Below are 20,248 nucleotides of genomic sequence, written 5' to 3' on the forward strand. Positions count from 1 at the left end.
AAAGTCACATCGGGCTGGGAAGTGCTAGTTGGGAAGTCAGTTTTCACGGGCAATGGCCGCTGGGTGCACGTGTATGCCTAGGCCTCCCACACTGCCCAGAACATCAGGGTTCCCTCCACACAGCTCTCCCCTCACGTTAGCTCTGCAGTAAAGAGCTCACGAAACTAGGCCTTTCTTGGCTCGGGAAGTGAGGACCTGTTTGCAGGCCTCTTGTACTGGCGTCTGCAGAGCCCTACACTTGCCTTGCGAGAAAGGCCTAAAAACAAAGTCTGTGGGTCTGCCTTTCCTCCCTCCAAGGAAGACCGCCTGCTTGGCCGCCTTCACGCTGAAAGGCACATCGGGCTGGGAAGTGCTAGTTGCGTAGTCAGTTTTCAGGGGCCATGGCCGCTGGCTGCACGTTTACAGCTAGGCCTCCCACACTGCCCGGGAACATCAAGGCTCCCTCCACACAGCCCTGCCGTCACGTTAGCTCTGCAGGATAGAGCTCACGTAACTAGGCCTTTCTTGGCTCGGGAAGTCAGGAGCTGTTTGCAGGCCTCTTGTACTGGCGTCTGCAGAGCCCAACACTTGCTGTGCGAGAGAGGCCTAAAAACCCAGTCTCTGGGGCTGCCTTTCCTCCCTCCAAGGAAGACAGCCTGCTCGGCCGCTTTAAAGCTGACAGTCACATTGGGCTGGGAAGTGCTACCTGGGAAGTCAGTTTGCAGGGGCAATCGCCGCTGGCTGCACGTTTACAGCTAGGCTTCCCACACTGCCCGGGAACATCAAGGCTCCCTCCACACAGCTCTTCCGTCACGTTACCTCTGCAGGAGAGAGATCGCGAAACTAGGCCTTTCTTGACTCGGGAAGTGAGGCCCTGCTCGCAGCACTATGGGTCGGGCCTCTCAAGAGCCCCACGTTGCCTGCGCGCTGAAGGCATGAAAACACTCTCTCTGGGGCTGCCATTCCTCCCTCCAAGGAACACAGCATGCCCGGCCTCCTTCTGGCTGAAAGTCACATCGGGCTGGGAAGTGCTAGTTGGGAAGTCATTTTTCACGGGCAATGGCCGCTGGGTGCACGTGTATGCCTAGGGCTCCCACACTGCCCAGAACATCAAGGTTCCCTCCACACAGCTCTTCCGTCACGTTAGCTCCGCAGGAAAGAGCTCGCGAAACCAGGCCTTTCTTGGCTCGGGAAGTGAGGACCTGTTTGCCGGCCTCTTGTACTGGCGTCTGCAGAGCCCCACACTTGCTGTGTGAGCGAGGCCTAATAACACAATCTCTGGGGCTGCCTTTTCTCCGTCCAAGGAAGACAGCCTGCTCGGCCGCCTTCAAGCTGACAGTCACATTGTGCTGGGAAGTGCTACCTGGGAAGTCAGTTTGCAGGGGCAATCGCCGCTGGCTGCACGTTTACAGCTAGGCTTCCCACACTGCCCGGGAACATCAAGGCTCCCTCCACACAGCTCTTCCGGCACGTTAGCTCTGCAGGAGAGAGCTCGCGAGACTAGGCCTTTCCAGGCTCGGGAAGTGAGGACCTGTGTGCAGGCCTCTTGTACTGACGTCTGCAGAGCCCCACACTTGCTGTGCGAGGGAGGCATAAAAACACAGACACTGGGGTTGCCTTTCCTCCCTCCAAGGAAGACAGCCTGCTCGGCCGCTTTCAAGCTGACAGTCACATTGGTCTGAGAAGTGCTAGTTGGGAAGTCAGTTTTCAGGGCCAAGAGCTGCTGGGTTCACGTGTATGCCTAGGGCTCCCACACTGCCCAGAACATCAAGGTTCCCTCCACACAGCTCTTCCGTCATGTTACCTCTGCAGGAGAGAGATCGCGAAACTAGGCCTTTCTTGGCTGGGGAAGTGAGGACCTGTTGGCAGTTCTCTTGTACTGGCGTCTGCAGAGCCCCACACTTGCTGTGAGAGGGAGGCCTAAAAACACCGTTTGTGGGTCTGCCTTTCCTCCCTCCAAGGAAGACCGCCTGCTTTGCCGCCTTCAAGCTGAAAGTCACATTGTGCTGGGAAGTGCTACCTAGGAATTCAGTTTGCAGGGGCCATGCCGCTGGGTGCACATGTATGCCTAAGGCTCCCACACTGCCCAGAACATCAAGGTTCCCTCCACACAGCTCTCCGCTCACGTTAGCTCTGCAGTAAAGAGCTCACGAAACTAGGCCTTCCTTGGCTCGGGAAGTGAGGACCTGTTTGCCGGCCTCTTGTACTGGCGTCTGCAGAGCCCCACACTTGCTGTGTGAGCGAGGCCTAAAAACACAATCTCTGGGGCTGCCTTTTCTCCGTCCAAGGAAGACCGCCTGCTCGGCCGCCTTCAAGCTGAAAGTCACATTGTGCTGGGAAGTGCTACCTGGGAAGTGTTTGCAGGGGCCATGGCCGCTGGGTGCACGTGTATGCCTAGGGCTCCCACACTGCCCAGAACATCAAGGTTCCATCCATACAGCTCTTTCGGCACTTTACCTCTGCAGGAGAGAGATCGCGAAACTAGGCCTTTCTTGACTCGAGAAGTGAGGCCCTGCTCGCAGCCCTATGGTCGGGCCTCTCAAGATCCCCACGCTGCCTGCGCGCGGGAGGCATGAAAACGCTCTCTCTGGGGCTGCCTTTCCTCCCTCCAAGGAAGAGAGCCTACCCAGCCGGCTTCTGGCTGAAAGTCACATCGGGCTTGGAAGTGCTCTTTGGGAAGACTCTTTTCAGGGGCAATGGCCGCTGGGGCGTCTGCAGTGCCCCACACTTGCTGTGCGAGAGAGGCCTAAAAACCCAGTCTTTGGGGCTGCCTTTCCTCCCTCCAAGGAAGACCGCCTGCTTTGCCGCCTTCAAGCTGAAAGTCACATTGTGCTGGCAAGTGCTACCTGGGAAGTCAGTTTGCAGGGGCCATGGCCGCTGGGTGCACGTGTTTGCCTAGGGCTCCCACACTGCCCAGAACATCAAGGTTCCCTCCACACAGCTCTTCCCTCAAGTTAGCTCTGCAGTAAAGAGCTCACGAAACTAGGCCTTTCTTGGCTCGGGAAGTGAGGACCTGTTTGCAGGCCTCTTATTCTTGCGTCTGCAGAGTACCATACTTACTGTGCTCGGGAGGCCTGAAAACCCACTCTCTGGGGCTGCCTTTCCTCCCTCCAAGGAAGTCGGCCTGCCCGGCCGACTTCTGTCTGAAACTCACTTCGGGCTGTGAAGTGCTAGTTGGGAAGTCAGTTTTCAAGGGCAATGGCCGCTGGGTGCACGTGTATGCCTAGGGCTCCAACACTGCCCAGGGACATCAAGGTTTCTTCCACACAATTCTTCCTTCACGTTTGGTCTGCAGGAGAGAGCTCGCGAGACTAGGCCTTTCTTCACTCGGAAAGTGAGGCCCTGCTTGCAGGCCTCTTGTACTGGCATCTGCAGAGCCCCACTTTTGCTGTGCGAGGGAGGCCTAAAAATCCACTCTCTGTGGCTGCTTTCCTCCCACCAAGGAAGACAGCCTGCCCGGCCACGTTCGGGCTGAAAGTCACATTGGGTTGGGAAGTGCTAGCTGGGAAGTCAGTTTTCAGGGGCCATGGCCGCTGGCTGCACGTTTACAGCTAGGGCTCCCACACTGCCCGGGAACATCAAGACTCCCTGCACTCATCTCTTCCACCACGTTTGCTCTATAGCAGAGAGCTCCAGATAGTACGCCTTTCGTGACTCGCGAAGTGAGGCCCTGCTTGCAGGCCTCTTATTCTTGCGTCTGCAGAGCACCATACTTGCTGTGCGCGAGAGGCCTGAAAACCAACTCTCTGGGGCTGCATTTCCTCCCTCCAAGGAAGTGAGCCTGCGCGGCAGACTTCTGGCGGAAACTCACTTCGGGCTGTGAAGTGCTAGTTGGGAAGTCAGTGTTCAAGGGCAATGGCCGCTGGCTGCACGTTTACAGCTAGGGCTCCCACACTGCCCAGAACATCAGGGTTCGCTCCACGCAGCTCACCCCTCACGTTAGCTCCGCAGGAGAGAGCTCGCGAAACTAGGCCTTTCTTGGCTCGGGAAGTGAGGACCTGTTTGCCGGCCTCTTGTACTGGCGTCTGCAGAGCCCCACACTTGCTGTGTGAACGAGGCTTAAAAACACAATCTCTGGGGCTGCCTTTTCTCCGTCCAAGGAAGACCGCCTGCTCGGCCGCCTTCAAGCTGAAAGTCACATTGTGCTGGGAAGAGCTACCTGGGAAGTGAGTTTGCAGGGGCCATGGCCGCTGGGTGCACGTGTATCGCTAGGGCTTCCACACTGCCCAGAACATCAAGGTTCCCTCCACGCAGCTCTCCCCTCAGGTTAGCTCTGCAGTAAAGAGCTCACGAAACTAGGCCTTTCTTGGCTCGGGAAGTGAGGACCTGTTTGCAGGCCTCTTATTCTTGCGTCTGCAGAGCACCATACTTTCTGTGCTCGGGAGGCCTGAAAACACACTCTCTGGGGCTGCCTTTCCTCCCTCCAAGGAAGTCAGCCTGCCCGGCCGACTTCTGGCTGAAACTCACTTCGGGCTGTGAAGTGCTAGTTGGGAAGTCAGTTTTCAGGGCCAATAGCTGCTGGGTGCACGTGTATGCCTAGGGCTCCCACACTGCCCACAACATCAAGGCTCCCTCCACACAGCTCTTCCGTCACGTTACCTCTGCAGGAGAGAGATCGCGAAACTAGGCCTTTCTTGACTCGGGAAGTGAGGCCCTGCTCGCAGCACTATGGGTCGGCCTCTCAAGAGCCCCACGTTGCCTGCGCGCTGAAGGCATGAAAACACTCTCTCTGGGGCTGCCATTCCTCCCTCCAAGGAACACAGCATGCCCGGCCTCCTTCTGGCTGAAAGTCACATCGGGCTGGGAAGTGCTAGTTGGGAAGTCAGTTTTCACGGGCAATGGCCGCTGGGTGCACGTGTATGCCTAGGGCTCCCACACTGCCCAGAACATCAGGGTTCCCTCCACACAGCTCTCCCCTCACGTTAGCTCTGCAGTAAAGAGCTCACGAAACTAGGCCTTTCTTGGCTCGGGAAGTGAGGACCTGTTTGCAGGCCTCTTGTACTGGCGTCTGCAGAGCCCTACACTTGCCTTGCGAGAAAGGCCTAAAAACAAAGTCTGTGGGTCTGCCTTTCCTCCCTCCAAGGAAGACCGCCTGCTTGGCCGCCTTCACGCTGAAAGGCACATCGGGCTGGGAAGTGCTAGTTGCGAAGTCAGTTTTCAGGGGCCATGGCCGCTGGCTGCACGTTTACAGCTAGGCCTCCCACACTGCCCGGGAACATCAAGGCTCCCTCCACACAGCCCTGCCGTCACGTTAGCTCTGCAGGATAGAGCTCACGTAACTAGGCCTTTCTTGGCTCGGGAAGTCAGGACCTGTTTGCAGGCCTCTTGTACTGGCGTCTGCAGAGCCCAACACTTGCTGTGCGAGAGAGGCCTAAAAACCCAGTCTCTGGGGCTGCCTTTCCTCCCTCCAAGGAAGACAGCCTGCTCGGCCGCTTTAAAGCTGACAGTCACATTGGGCTGGGAAGTGCTACCTGGGAAGTCAGTTTGCAGGGGCAATCGCCGCTGGCTGCACGTTTACAGCTAGGCTTCCCACACTGCCCGGGAACATCAAGGCTCCCTCCACACAGCTCTTCCGTCACGTTACCTCTGCAGGAGAGAGATCGCGAAACTAGGCCTTTCTTGACTCGGGAAGTGAGGCCCTGCTCGCAGCACTATGGGTCGGGCCTCTCAAGAGCCCCACGTTGCCTGCGCGCTGAAGGCATGAAAACACTCTCTCTGGGGCTGCCATTCCTCCCTCCAAGGAACACAGCATGCCCGGCCTCCTTCTGGCTGAAAGTCACATCGGGCTGGGAAGTGCTAGTTGGGAAGTCATTTTTCACGGGCAATGGCCGCTGGGTGCACGTGTATGCCTAGGGCTCCCACACTGCCCAGAACATCAAGGTTCCCTCCACACAGCTCTTCCGTCACGTTAGCTCCGCAGGAAAGAGCTCGCGAAACCAGGCCTTTCTTGGCTCGGGAAGTGAGGACCTGTTTGCCGGCCTCTTGTACTGGCGTCTGCAGAGCCCCACACTTGCTGTGTGAGCGAGGCCTAATAACACAATCTCTGGGGCTGCCTTTTCTCCGTCCAAGGAAGACAGCCTGCTCGGCCGCCTTCAAGCTGACAGTCACATTGTGCTGGGAAGTGCTACCTGGGAAGTCAGTTTGCAGGGGCAATCGCCGCTGGCTGCACGTTTACAGCTAGGCTTCCCACACTGCCCGGGAACATCAAGGCTCCCTCCACACAGCTCTTCCGGCACGTTAGCTCTGCAGGAGAGAGCTCGCGAGACTAGGCCTTTCCAGGCTCGGGAAGTGAGGACCTGTGTGCAGGCCTCTTGTACTGACGTCTGCAGAGCCCCACACTTGCTGTGCGAGGGAGGCATAAAAACACAGACACTGGGGTTGCCTTTCCTCCCTCCAAGGAAGACAGCCTGCTTTGCCGCCTTCAAGCTGAAAGTCACATTGTGCTGGGAAGTGCTACCTAGGAATTCAGTTTGCAGGGGCCATGCCGCTGGGTGCACATGTATGCCTAAGGCTCCCACACTGCCCAGAACATCAAGGTTCCCTCCACACAGCTCTCCGCTCACGTTAGCTCTGCAGTAAAGAGCTCACGAAACTAGGCCTTCCTTGGCTCGGGAAGTGAGGACCTGTTTGCCGGCCTCTTGTACTGGCGTCTGCAGAGCCCCACACTTGCTGTGTGAGCGAGGCCTAAAAACACAATCTCTGGGGCTGCCTTTTCTCCGTCCAAGGAAGACCGCCTGCTCGGCCGCCTTCAAGCTGAAAGTCACATTGTGCTGGGAAGTGCTACCTGGGAAGTGTTTGCAGGGGCCATGGCCGCTGGGTGCACGTGTATGCCTAGGGCTCCCACACTGCCCAGAACATCAAGGTTCCATCCATACAGCTCTTTCGGCACTTTACCTCTGCAGGAGAGAGATCGCGAAACTAGGCCTTTCTTGACTCGAGAAGTGAGGCCCTGCTCGCAGCCCTATGGTCGGGCCTCTCAAGATCCCCACGCTGCCTGCGCGCGGGAGGCATGAAAACGCTCTCTCTGGGGCTGCCTTTCCTCCCTCCAAGGAAGAGAGCCTACCCAGCCGGCTTCTGGCTGAAAGTCACATCGGGCTTGGAAGTGCTCTTTGGGAAGACTCTTTTCAGGGGCAATGGCCGCTGGGGCGTCTGCAGTGCCCCACACTTGCTGTGCGAGAGAGGCCTAAAAACCCAGTCTTTGGGGCTGCCTTTCCTCCCTCCAAGGAAGACCGCCTGCTTTGCCGCCTTCAAGCTGAAAGTCACATTGTGCTGGCAAGTGCTACCTGGGAAGTCAGTTTGCAGGGGCCATGGCCGCTGGGTGCACGTGTTTGCCTAGGGCTCCCACACTGCCCAGAACATCAAGGTTCCCTCCACACAGCTCTTCCCTCAAGTTAGCTCTGCAGTAAAGAGCTCACGAAACTAGGCCTTTCTTGGCTCGGGAAGTGAGGACCTGTTTGCAGGCCTCTTATTCTTGCGTCTGCAGAGTACCATACTTACTGTGCTCGGGAGGCCTGAAAACCCACTCTCTGGGGCTGCCTTTCCTCCCTCCAAGGAAGTCGGCCTGCCCGGCCGACTTCTGTCTGAAACTCACTTCGGGCTGTGAAGTGCTAGTTGGGAAGTCAGTTTTCAAGGGCAATGGCCGCTGGGTGCACGTGTATGCCTAGGGCTCCAACACTGCCCAGGGACATCAAGGTTTCTTCCACACAATTCTTCCTTCACGTTTGGTCTGCAGGAGAGAGCTCGCGAGACTAGGCCTTTCTTCACTCGGAAAGTGAGGCCCTGCTTGCAGGCCTCTTGTACTGGCATCTGCAGAGCCCCACTTTTGCTGTGCGAGGGAGGCCTAAAAATCCACTCTCTGTGGCTGCTTTCCTCCCACCAAGGAAGACAGCCTGCCCGGCCACGTTCGGGCTGAAAGTCACATTGGGTTGGGAAGTGCTAGCTGGGAAGTCAGTTTTCAGGGGCCATGGCCGCTGGCTGCACGTTTACAGCTAGGGCTCCCACACTGCCCGGGAACATCAAGACTCCCTGCACTCATCTCTTCCACCACGTTTGCTCTATAGCAGAGAGCTCCAGATAGTACGCCTTTCGTGACTCGCGAAGTGAGGCCCTGCTTGCAGGCCTCTTATTCTTGCGTCTGCAGAGCACCATACTTGCTGTGCGCGAGAGGCCTGAAAACCAACTCTCTGGGGCTGCATTTCCTCCCTCCAAGGAAGTGAGCCTGCGCGGCAGACTTCTGGCGGAAACTCACTTCGGGCTGTGAAGTGCTAGTTGGGAAGTCAGTGTTCAAGGGCAATGGCCGCTGGCTGCACGTTTACAGCTAGGGCTCCCACACTGCCCAGAACATCAGGGTTCGCTCCACGCAGCTCACCCCTCACGTTAGCTCCGCAGGAGAGAGCTCACGAAACTAGGCCTTTCTTGGCTCGGGAAGTGAGGACCTGTTTGCCGGCCTCTTGTACTGGCGTCTGCAGAGCCCCACACTTGCTGTGTGAACGAGGCTTAAAAACACAATCTCTGGGGCTGCCTTTTCTCCGTCCAAGGAAGACCGCCTGCTCGGCCGCCTTCAAGCTGAAAGTCACATTGTGCTGGGAAGAGCTACCTGGGAAGTGAGTTTGCAGGGGCCATGGCCGCTGGGTGCACGTGTATCGCTAGGGCTTCCACACTGCCCAGAACATCAAGGTTCCCTCCACGCAGCTCTCCCCTCAGGTTAGCTCTGCAGTAAAGAGCTCACGAAACTAGGCCTTTCTTGGCTCGGGAAGTGAGGACCTGTTTGCAGGCCTCTTATTCTTGCGTCTGCAGAGCACCATACTTTCTGTGCTCGGGAGGCCTGAAAACACACTCTCTGGGGCTGCCTTTCCTCCCTCCAAGGAAGTCAGCCTGCCCGGCCGACTTCTGGCTGAAACTCACTTCGGGCTGTGAAGTGCTAGTTGGGAAGTCAGTTTTCAGGGCCAATAGCTGCTGGGTGCACGTGTATGCCTAGGGCTCCCACACTGCCCACAACATCAAGGCTCCCTCCACACAGCTCTTCCGTCACGTTACCTCTGCAGGAGAGAGATCGCGAAACTAGGCCTTTCTTGACTCGGGAAGTGAGGCCCTGCTCGCAGCACTATGGGTCGGCCTCTCAAGAGCCCCACGTTGCCTGCGCGCTGAAGGCATGAAAACACTCTCTCTGGGGCTGCCATTCCTCCCTCCAAGGAACACAGCATGCCCGGCCTCCTTCTGGCTGAAAGTCACATCGGGCTGGGAAGTGCTAGTTGGGAAGTCAGTTTTCACGGGCAATGGCCGCTGGGTGCACGTGTATGCCTAGGGCTCCCACACTGCCCAGAACATCAGGGTTCCCTCCACACAGCTCTCCCCTCACGTTAGCTCTGCAGTAAAGAGCTCACGAAACTAGGCCTTTCTTGGCTCGGGAAGTGAGGACCTGTTTGCAGGCCTCTTGTACTGGCGTCTGCAGAGCCCTACACTTGCCTTGCGAGAAAGGCCTAAAAACAAAGTCTGTGGGTCTGCCTTTCCTCCCTCCAAGGAAGACCGCCTGCTTGGCCGCCTTCACGCTGAAAGGCACATCGGGCTGGGAAGTGCTAGTTGCGAAGTCAGTTTTCAGGGGCCATGGCCGCTGGCTGCACGTTTACAGCTAGGCCTCCCACACTGCCCGGGAACATCAAGGCTCCCTCCACACAGCCCTGCCGTCACGTTAGCTCTGCAGGATAGAGCTCACGTAACTAGGCCTTTCTTGGCTCGGGAAGTCAGGACCTGTTTGCAGGCCTCTTGTACTGGCGTCTGCAGAGCCCAACACTTGCTGTGCGAGAGAGGCCTAAAAACCCAGTCTCTGGGGCTGCCTTTCCTCCCTCCAAGGAAGACAGCCTGCTCGGCCGCTTTAAAGCTGACAGTCACATTGGGCTGGGAAGTGCTACCTGGGAAGTCAGTTTGCAGGGGCAATCGCCGCTGGCTGCACGTTTACAGCTAGGCTTCCCACACTGCCCGGGAACATCAAGGCTCCCTCCACACAGCTCTTCCGTCACGTTACCTCTGCAGGAGAGAGATCGCGAAACTAGGCCTTTCTTGACTCGGGAAGTGAGGCCCTGCTCGCAGCACTATGGGTCGGGCCTCTCAAGAGCCCCACGTTGCCTGCGCGCTGAAGGCATGAAAACACTCTCTCTGGGGCTGCCATTCCTCCCTCCAAGGAACACAGCATGCCCGGCCTCCTTCTGGCTGAAAGTCACATCGGGCTGGGAAGTGCTAGTTGGGAAGTCATTTTTCACGGGCAATGGCCGCTGGGTGCACGTGTATGCCTAGGGCTCCCACACTGCCCAGAACATCAAGGTTCCCTCCACACAGCTCTTCCGTCACGTTAGCTCCGCAGGAAAGAGCTCGCGAAACCAGGCCTTTCTTGGCTCGGGAAGTGAGGACCTGTTTGCCGGCCTCTTGTACTGGCGTCTGCAGAGCCCCACACTTGCTGTGTGAGCGAGGCCTAATAACACAATCTCTGGGGCTGCCTTTTCTCCGTCCAAGGAAGACAGCCTGCTCGGCCGCCTTCAAGCTGACAGTCACATTGTGCTGGGAAGTGCTACCTGGGAAGTCAGTTTGCAGGGGCAATCGCCGCTGGCTGCACGTTTACAGCTAGGCTTCCCACACTGCCCGGGAACATCAAGGCTCCCTCCACACAGCTCTTCCGGCACGTTAGCTCTGCAGGAGAGAGCTCGCGAGACTAGGCCTTTCCAGGCTCGGGAAGTGAGGACCTGTGTGCAGGCCTCTTGTACTGACGTCTGCAGAGCCCCACACTTGCTGTGCGAGGGAGGCATAAAAACACAGACACTGGGGTTGCCTTTCCTCCCTCCAAGGAAGACAGCCTGCTTTGCCGCCTTCAAGCTGAAAGTCACATTGTGCTGGGAAGTGCTACCTAGGAATTCAGTTTGCAGGGGCCATGCCGCTGGGTGCACATGTATGCCTAAGGCTCCCACACTGCCCAGAACATCAAGGTTCCCTCCACACAGCTCTCCGCTCACGTTAGCTCTGCAGTAAAGAGCTCACGAAACTAGGCCTTCCTTGGCTCGGGAAGTGAGGACCTGTTTGCCGGCCTCTTGTACTGGCGTCTGCAGAGCCCCACACTTGCTGTGTGAGCGAGGCCTAAAAACACAATCTCTGGGGCTGCCTTTTCTCCGTCCAAGGAAGACCGCCTGCTCGGCCGCCTTCAAGCTGAAAGTCACATTGTGCTGGGAAGTGCTACCTGGGAAGTGTTTGCAGGGGCCATGGCCGCTGGGTGCACGTGTATGCCTAGGGCTCCCACACTGCCCAGAACATCAAGGTTCCATCCATACAGCTCTTTCGGCACTTTACCTCTGCAGGAGAGAGATCGCGAAACTAGGCCTTTCTTGACTCGAGAAGTGAGGCCCTGCTCGCAGCCCTATGGTCGGGCCTCTCAAGATCCCCACGCTGCCTGCGCGCGGGAGGCATGAAAACGCTCTCTCTGGGGCTGCCTTTCCTCCCTCCAAGGAAGAGAGCCTACCCAGCCGGCTTCTGGCTGAAAGTCACATCGGGCTTGGAAGTGCTCTTTGGGAAGACTCTTTTCAGGGGCAATGGCCGCTGGGGCGTCTGCAGTGCCCCACACTTGCTGTGCGAGAGAGGCCTAAAAACCCAGTCTTTGGGGCTGCCTTTCCTCCCTCCAAGGAAGACCGCCTGCTTTGCCGCCTTCAAGCTGAAAGTCACATTGTGCTGGCAAGTGCTACCTGGGAAGTCAGTTTGCAGGGGCCATGGCCGCTGGGTGCACGTGTTTGCCTAGGGCTCCCACACTGCCCAGAACATCAAGGTTCCCTCCACACAGCTCTTCCCTCAAGTTAGCTCTGCAGTAAAGAGCTCACGAAACTAGGCCTTTCTTGGCTCGGGAAGTGAGGACCTGTTTGCAGGCCTCTTATTCTTGCGTCTGCAGAGTACCATACTTACTGTGCTCGGGAGGCCTGAAAACCCACTCTCTGGGGCTGCCTTTCCTCCCTCCAAGGAAGTCGGCCTGCCCGGCCGACTTCTGTCTGAAACTCACTTCGGGCTGTGAAGTGCTAGTTGGGAAGTCAGTTTTCAAGGGCAATGGCCGCTGGGTGCACGTGTATGCCTAGGGCTCCAACACTGCCCAGGGACATCAAGGTTTCTTCCACACAATTCTTCCTTCACGTTTGGTCTGCAGGAGAGAGCTCGCGAGACTAGGCCTTTCTTCACTCGGAAAGTGAGGCCCTGCTTGCAGGCCTCTTGTACTGGCATCTGCAGAGCCCCACTTTTGCTGTGCGAGGGAGGCCTAAAAATCCACTCTCTGTGGCTGCTTTCCTCCCACCAAGGAAGACAGCCTGCCCGGCCACGTTCGGGCTGAAAGTCACATTGGGTTGGGAAGTGCTAGCTGGGAAGTCAGTTTTCAGGGGCCATGGCCGCTGGCTGCACGTTTACAGCTAGGGCTCCCACACTGCCCGGGAACATCAAGACTCCCTGCAGTCATCTCTTCCACCACGTTTGCTCTATAGCAGAGAGCTCCAGATAGTACGCCTTTCGTGACTCGCGAAGTGAGGCCCTGCTTGCAGGCCTCTTATTCTTGCGTCTGCAGAGCACCATACTTGCTGTGCGCGAGAGGCCTGAAAACCAACTCTCTGGGGCTGCATTTCCTCCCTCCAAGGAAGTGAGCCTGCGCGGCAGACTTCTGGCGGAAACTCACTTCGGGCTGTGAAGTGCTAGTTGGGAAGTCAGTGTTCAAGGGCAATGGCCGCTGGCTGCACGTTTACAGCTAGGGCTCCCACACTGCCCAGAACATCAGGGTTCGCTCCACGCAGCTCACCCCTCACGTTAGCTCCGCAGGAGAGAGCTCGCGAAACTAGGCCTTTCTTGGCTCGGGAAGTGAGGACCTGTTTGCCGGCCTCTTGTACTGGCGTCTGCAGAGCCCCACACTTGCTGTGTGAACGAGGCTTAAAAACACAATCTCTGGGGCTGCCTTTTCTCCGTCCAAGGAAGACCGCCTGCTCGGCCGCCTTCAAGCTGAAAGTCACATTGTGCTGGGAAGAGCTACCTGGGAAGTGAGTTTGCAGGGGCCATGGCCGCTGGGTGCACGTGTATCGCTAGGGCTTCCACACTGCCCAGAACATCAAGGTTCCCTCCACGCAGCTCTCCCCTCAGGTTAGCTCTGCAGTAAAGAGCTCACGAAACTAGGCCTTTCTTGGCTCGGGAAGTGAGGACCTGTTTGCAGGCCTCTTATTCTTGCGTCTGCAGAGCACCATACTTTCTGTGCTCGGGAGGCCTGAAAACACACTCTCTGGGGCTGCCTTTCCTCCCTCCAAGGAAGTCAGCCTGCCCGGCCGACTTCTGGCTGAAACTCACTTCGGGCTGTGAAGTGCTAGTTGGGAAGTCAGTTTTCAGGGCCAATAGCTGCTGGGTGCACGTGTATGCCTAGGGCTCCCACACTGCCCACAACATCAAGGCTCCCTCCACACAGCTCTTCCGTCACGTTACCTCTGCAGGAGAGAGATCGCGAAACTAGGCCTTTCTTGACTCGGGAAGTGAGGCCCTGCTCGCAGCACTATGGGTCGGCCTCTCAAGAGCCCCACGTTGCCTGCGCGCTGAAGGCATGAAAACACTCTCTCTGGGGCTGCCATTCCTCCCTCCAAGGAACACAGCATGCCCGGCCTCCTTCTGGCTGAAAGTCACATCGGGCTGGGAAGTGCTAGTTGGGAAGTCAGTTTTCACGGGCAATGGCCGCTGGGTGCACGTGTATGCCTAGGGCTCCCACACTGCCCAGAACATCAGGGTTCCCTCCACACAGCTCTCCCCTCACGTTAGCTCTGCAGTAAAGAGCTCACGAAACTAGGCCTTTCTTGGCTCGGGAAGTGAGGACCTGTTTGCAGGCCTCTTGTACTGGCGTCTGCAGAGCCCTACACTTGCCTTGCGAGAAAGGCCTAAAAACAAAGTCTGTGGGTCTGCCTTTCCTCCCTCCAAGGAAGACCGCCTGCTTGGCCGCCTTCACGCTGAAAGGCACATCGGGCTGGGAAGTGCTAGTTGCGAAGTCAGTTTTCAGGGGCCATGGCCGCTGGCTGCACGTTTACAGCTAGGCCTCCCACACTGCCCGGGAACATCAAGGCTCCCTCCACACAGCCCTGCCGTCACGTTAGCTCTGCAGGATAGAGCTCACGTAACTAGGCCTTTCTTGGCTCGGGAAGTCAGGACCTGTTTGCAGGCCTCTTGTACTGGCGTCTGCAGAGCCCAACACTTGCTGTGCGAGAGAGGCCTAAAAACCCAGTCTCTGGGGCTGCCTTTCCTCCCTCCAAGGAAGACAGCCTGCTCGGCCGCTTTAAAGCTGACAGTCACATTGGGCTGGGAAGTGCTACCTGGGAAGTCAGTTTGCAGGGGCAATCGCCGCTGGCTGCACGTTTACAGCTAGGCTTCCCACACTGCCCGGGAACATCAAGGCTCCCTCCACACAGCTCTTCCGTCACGTTACCTCTGCAGGAGAGAGATCGCGAAACTAGGCCTTTCTTGACTGGGGAAGTGAGGCCCTGCTCGCAGCACTATGGGTCGGGCCTCTCAAGAGCCCCACGTTGCCTGCGCGCTGAAGGCATGAAAACACTCTCTCTGGGGCTGCCATTCTTCCCTCCAAGGAACACAGCATGCCTGGCCTCCTTCTGGCTGAAAGTCACATCGGGCTGGGAAGTGCTGGTTGGGAAGTCAGTTTTCACGGGCAATGGCCGCTGGGTGCACGTGTTTGCCTAGGGCTCCCACACTGCCCAGAACATCAAGGTTCCCTCCACACAGCTCTTCCCTCAAGTTAGCTCTGCAGTAAAGAGCTCACGAAACTAGGCCTTTCTTGGCTCGGGAAGTGAGGACCTGTTTGCAGGCCTCTTATTCTTGCGTCTGCAGAGCACCATACTTTCTGTGCTCGGGAGGCCTGAAAACACACTCTCTGGGGCTGCCTTTCCTCCCTCCAAGGAAGTCAGCCTGCCCGGCCGAATTCTGGCTGAAACTCACTTCGGGCTGTGAAGTGCTAGTTGGGAAGTCAGTTTTCAGGGCCAATAGCTGCTGGGTGCACGTGTATGCCTAGGGCTCCCACACTGCCCAGAACACCAAGGTTCCCTCCACACAGCTCTTCCGTCACGTTAGCTCCGCAGGAAAGAGCTCGCGAAACTAGGCCTTTCTTGGCTCGGGAAGTGAGGACCTGTTTGCCGGCCTCTTGTACTGGCGTCTGCAGAGCCCCACACTTGCTGTGTGAGCGAGGCCTAATAACACAATCTCTGGGGCTGCCTTTTCTCCGTCCAAGGAAGACAGCCTGCTCGGCCGCCTTCAAGCTGACAGTCACATTGTGCTGGGAAGTGCTACCTGGGAAGTCAGTTTGCAGGGGCCATGGCCGCTGGGTGCACGTGTTTGCCTAGGGCTCCCACACTGCCCAGAACATCAAGGTTCCCTCCACACAGCTCTTCCCTCAAGTTAGCTCTGCAGTAAAGAGCTCACGAAACTAGGCCTTTCTTGGCTCGGGAAGTGAGGACCTGTTTGCAGGCCTCTTATTCTTGCGTCTGCAGAGCACCATACTTTCTGTGCTCGGGAGGCCTGAAAACACACTCTCTGGGGCTGCCTTTCCTCCCTCCAAGGAAGTCAGCCTGCCCGGCCGACTTCTGGCTGAAACTCACTTCGGGCTGTGAAGTGCTAGTTGGGAAGTCAGTTTTCAGGGCCAATAGCTGCTGGGTGCACGTGTATGCCTAGGGCTCCCACACTGCCCAGAACACCAAGGTTCCCTCCACACAGCTCTTCCGTCACGTTAGCTCCGCAGGAAAGAGCTCGCGAAACTAGGCCTTTCTTGGCTCGGGAAGTGAGGACCTGTTTGCCGGCCTCTTGTACTGGCGTCTGCAGAGCCCCACACTTGCTGTGTGAGCGAGGCCTAATAACACAATCTCTGGGGCTGCCTTTTCTCCGTCCAAGGAAGACAGCCTGCTCGGCCGCCTTCAAGCTGACAGTCACATTGTGCTGGGAAGTGCTACCTGGGAAGTCAGTTTGCAGGGGCCATGGCCGCTGGGTGCACGTGTTTGCCTAGGGCTCCCACACTGCCCAGAACATCAAGGTTCCCTCCACACAGCTCTTCCCTCAAGTTAGCTCTGCAGTAAAGAGCTCACGAAACTAGGCCTTTCTTGGCTCGGGAAGTGAGGACCTGTTTGCAGGCCTCTTATTCTTGCGTCTGCAGAGCACCATACTTTCTGTGCTCGGGAGGCCTGAAAACACACTCTCTGGGGCTGCCTTTCCTCCCTCCAAGGAAGTTGGCCTGCCCGGCCGACTTCTGGCTGAAACTCACTTCGGGCTGTGAAGTGCTAGTTGGGAAGTCAGTTTTCAGGGCCAATAGCTGCTGGGTGCACGTGTATGCCTAGGGCTCCAACACTGCCCAGGGACATCAAGGTTTCTTCCACACAATTCTTCCTTCACGTTTGGTCTGCAGGAGAGAACTCGCGAGACTAGGCCTTTCTTCACTCGGAAAGTGAGGCCCTGCTTTCAGCCCTCTTCTACTGGCATCTGCAGAGCCCCACACTTGCTGTGCGAGGAAGCCCTGAAAACCAACTCTCTGGAGCTGTCTTTGCTCCTTCCAAGGAAGACAGCCTGCACGGCCGCCTTCGGGCTGAAAGTCACATTAGGCTGGGAAGTGCTAGCTGGGAAGTCAGTTTCCAGGGCCCATGGCACTGGCTGCACGTTTCCGGCTAGGGCCCCACACTGCCCGGGAACGTCAAGGCTCCCTCAAAACAGCTCTTCCGGCACGTTTGCTCAGCAGGAGAGAGCTCGCGAAACTAGGCCTTTCTTGACTCGGGAAGTGAGGCCCTGCTCGCAGCACTATGGGTCGGCCTCTCAAGAGCCCCACGTTGCCTGCGCGCTGAAGGCATGAAAACACTCTCTCTGGGGCTGCCATTCCTCCCTCCAAGGAACACAGCATGCCCGGCCTCCTTCTGGCTGAAAGTCACATCGGGCTGGGAAGTGCTAGTTGGGAAGTCAGTTTTCACGGGCAATGGCCGCTGGGTGCACGTGTATGCCTAGGGCTCCCACACTGCCCAGAACATCAGGGTTCCCTCCACACAGCTCTCCCCTCACGTTAGCTCTGCAGTAAAGAGCTCACGAAACTAGGCCTTTCTTGGCTCGGGAAGTGAGGACCTGTTTGCAGGCCTCTTGTACTGGCGTCTGCAGAGCCCTACACTTGCCTTGCGAGAAAGGCCTAAAAACAAAGTCTGTGGGTCTGCCTTTCCTCCCTCCAAGGAAGACCGCCTGCTTGGCCGCCTTCACGCTGAAAGGCACATCGGGCTGGGAAGTGCTAGTTGCGAAGTCAGTTTTCAGGGGCCATGGCCGCTGGCTGCACGTTTACAGCTAGGCCTCCCACACTGCCCGGGAACATCAAGGCTCCCTCCACACAGCCCTGCCGTCACGTTAGCTCTGCAGGATAGAGCTCACGTAACTAGGCCTTTCTTGGCTCGGGAAGTCAGGACCTGTTTGCAGGCCTCTTGTACTGGCGTCTGCAGAGCCCAACACTTGCTGTGCGAGAGAGGCCTAAAAACCCAGTCTCTGGGGCTGCCTTTCCTCCCTCCAAGGAAGACAGCCTGCTCGGCCGCTTTAAAGCTGACAGTCACATTGGGCTGGGAAGTGCTACCTGGGAAGTCAGTTTGCAGGGGCAATCGCCGCTGGCTGCACGTTTACAGCTAGGCTTCCCACACTGCCCGGGAACATCAAGGCTCCCTCCACACAGCTCTTCCGTCACGTTACCTCTGCAGGAGAGAGATCGCGAAACTAGGCCTTTCTTGACTCGGGAAGTGAGGCCCTGCTCGCAGCACTATGGGTCGGGCCTCTCAAGAGCCCCACGTTGCCTGCGCGCTGAAGGCATGAAAACACTCTCTCTGGGGCTGCCATTCCTCCCTCCAAGGAACACAGCATGCCCGGCCTCCTTCTGGCTGAAAGTCACATCGGGCTGGGAAGTGCTAGTTGGGAAGTCATTTTTCACGGGCAATGGCCGCTGGGTGCACGTGTATGCCTAGGGCTCCCACACTGCCCAGAACATCAAGGTTCCCTCCACACAGCTCTTCCGTCACGTTAGCTCCGCAGGAAAGAGCTCGCGAAACCAGGCCTTTCTTGGCTCGGGAAGTGAGGACCTGTTTGCCGGCCTCTTGTACTGGCGTCTGCAGAGCCCCACACTTGCTGTGTGAGCGAGGCCTAATAACACAATCTCTGGGGCTGCCTTTTCTCCGTCCAAGGAAGACAGCCTGCTCGGCCGCCTTCAAGCTGACAGTCACATTGTGCTGGGAAGTGCTACCTGGGAAGTCAGTTTGCAGGGGCAATCGCCGCTGGCTGCACGTTTACAGCTAGGCTTCCCACACTGCCCGGGAACATCAAGGCTCCCTCCACACAGCTCTTCCGGCACGTTAGCTCTGCAGGAGAGAGCTCGCGAGACTAGGCCTTTCCAGGCTCGGGAAGTGAGGACCTGTGTGCAGGCCTCTTGTACTGACGTCTGCAGAGCCCCACACTTGCTGTGCGAGGGAGGCATAAAAACACAGACACTGGGGTTGCCTTTCCTCCCTCCAAGGAAGACAGCCTGCTCGGCCGCTTTCAAGCTGACAGTCACATTGGTCTGAGAAGTGCTAGTTGGGAAGTCAGTTTTCAGGGCCAAGAGCTGCTGGGTTCACGTGTATGCCTAGGGCTCCCACACTGCCCAGAACATCAAGGTTCCCTCCACACAGCTCTTCCGTCATGTTACCTCTGCAGGAGAGAGATCGCGAAACTAGGCCTTTCTTGGCTGGGGAAGTGAGGACCTGTTGGCAGTTCTCTTGTACTGGCGTCTGCAGAGCCCCACACTTGCTGTGAGAGGGAGGCCTAAAAACACCGTTTGTGGGTCTGCCTTTCCTCCCTCCAAGGAAGACCGCCTGCTTTGCCGCCTTCAAGCTGAAAGTCACATTGTGCTGGGAAGTGCTACCTAGGAATTCAGTTTGCAGGGGCCATGCCGCTGGGTGCACATGTATGCCTAAGGCTCCCACACTGCCCAGAACATCAAGGTTCCCTCCACACAGCTCTCCGCTCACGTTAGCTCTGCAGTAAAGAGCTCACGAAACTAGGCCTTCCTTGGCTCGGGAAGTGAGGACCTGTTTGCCGGCCTCTTGTACTGGCGTCTGCAGAGCCCCACACTTGCTGTGTGAGCGAGGCCTAAAAACACAATCTCTGGGGCTGCCTTTTCTCCGTCCAAGGAAGACCGCCTGCTCGGCCGCCTTCAAGCTGAAAGTCACATTGTGCTGGGAAGTGCTACCTGGGAAGTGTTTGCAGGGGCCATGGCCGCTGGGTGCACGTGTATGCCTAGGGCTCCCACACTGCCCAGAACATCAAGGTTCCATCCATACAGCTCTTTCGGCACTTTACCTCTGCAGGAGAGAGATCGCGAAACTAGGCCTTTCTTGACTCGAGAAGTGAGGCCCTGCTCGCAGCCCTATGGTCGGGCCTCTCAAGATCCCCACGCTGCCTGCGCGCGGGAGGCATGAAAACGCTCTCTCTGGGGCTGCCTTTCCTCCCTCCAAGGAAGAGAGCCTACCCAGCCGGCGTCTGGCTGAAAGTCACATCGGGCTTGGAAGTGCTCTTTGGGAAGACTCTTTTCAGGGGCAATGGCCGCTGGGGCGTCTGCAGTGCCCCACACTTGCTGTGCGAGAGAGGCCTAAAAACCCAGTCTTTGGGGCTGCCTTTCCTCCCTCCAAGGAAGACCGCCTGCTTTGCCGCCTTCAAGCTGAAAGTCACATTGTGCTGGCAAGTGCTACCTGGGAAGTCAGTTTGCAGGGGCCATGGCCGCTGGGTGCACGTGTTTGCCTAGGGCTCCCACACTGCCCAGAACATCAAGGTTCCCTCCACACAGCTCTTCCCTCAAGTTAGCTCTGCAGTAAAGAGCTCACGAAACTAGGCCTTTCTTGGCTCGGGAAGTGAGGACCTGTTTGCAGGCCTCTTATTCTTGCGTCTGCAGAGTACCATACTTACTGTGCTCGGGAGGCCTGAAAACCCACTCTCTGGGGCTGCCTTTCCTCCCTCCAAGGAAGTCGGCCTGCCCGGCCGACTTCTGTCTGAAACTCACTTCGGGCTGTGAAGTGCTAGTTGGGAAGTCAGTTTTCAAGGGCAATGGCCGCTGGGTGCACGTGTATGCCTAGGGCTCCAACACTGCCCAGGGACATCAAGGTTTCTTCCACACAATTCTTCCTTCACGTTTGGTCTGCAGGAGAGAGCTCGCGAGACTAGGCCTTTCTTCACTCGGAAAGTGAGGCCCTGCTTG

The sequence above is a fragment of the Giraffa tippelskirchi genome, chromosome 5 (genome assembly GCF_054371585.1).
Source record: "Giraffa tippelskirchi isolate mGirTip1 chromosome 5, T2T-mGirTip1v1.2.pri, whole genome shotgun sequence".
Classification (NCBI taxonomy): Eukaryota; Metazoa; Chordata; class Mammalia; order Artiodactyla; family Giraffidae; genus Giraffa; species Giraffa tippelskirchi.